Source organism: Seriola lalandi, unplaced genomic scaffold, assembly GCF_002814215.2.
Source record: "Seriola lalandi dorsalis isolate HSWRI2012SDOR001 ecotype SW California unplaced genomic scaffold, Sedor1 jcf7180002054392, whole genome shotgun sequence".
NCBI lineage: Eukaryota > Metazoa > Chordata > Actinopteri > Carangiformes > Carangidae > Seriola > Seriola lalandi.
In genome coordinates, this window is record NW_019524945.1 from 6511 (window position 1) to 7215 (window position 705).

At 48.1% G+C, this 705-nt stretch overlaps 1 protein-coding gene across 1 annotated transcript in view; it reads left to right on the forward strand.

The window, feature by feature from the left end:
- LOC147818934 (uncharacterized) overlaps nucleotides 1-705 on the forward strand; it is a gene marked incomplete at its 5' end in the record, with an annotated part of 8559 nt that overhangs the window by 5891 nt on the left and 1963 nt on the right. The window lies entirely within an intron of this gene.

Consider the following 705-nt stretch of genomic DNA (forward strand, 5'->3'; position numbering starts at 1 on the left):
ACCACACAGGAAATATGTTAAAATGTTTGAACTTGAATTGACAGCCTCCCTTATTGGGAGAGAGTCAATATTAATGCTGAAAAATCTCATCTTGAGGTACTTTGAAAAACCGGTATACATTGCCCAGCACCGAGAGCGGTACCCCCTCCGCAGATTGACTGAGCCGCTGAGCCACCCCTTCTCACCCCTTCCTGGGACGAAAAAGACAGTGCGTAAAAGAGCAAAAAGACAGTGCTTTAAAGAACCGGTATACACTGCCCAGCACCCAGAGAGGTACCCCTTCTACAGAATGCCTAAGCCGCTGAGCCACCCCTTCTCACCCCTTCCTTGGTCGAAAAAGAAAAAACCGCTCGCTGACCTACCCTGACAAACGTGGTGCACACTGCCCAGAATTTGGTGCCCTTCCTTGGTGTGTATGTCTGTGAAGGTTACAGTACATGTGCAGCATGGATTTTTGAACATGCAAAATGCTGACTTTTGGTCTCATATTTCGAAGCCTAACTGAAAGTGGATCGCGTCAGCGGTGATCCACATGCACCCGCCGGCAGGCTGCAGATTGTTCCCGCTCAGCACATGTGCTGCATAGTGGAAAGGTATAAAAATTAAAAATTTTCAGAAAGATTAATAGCACAGCAGTGTGTACTGTACCATGTGTTGCTGTAATTAACCTTTCATGTGCCAGACAGGGCCCCCTGCAGCACCGGC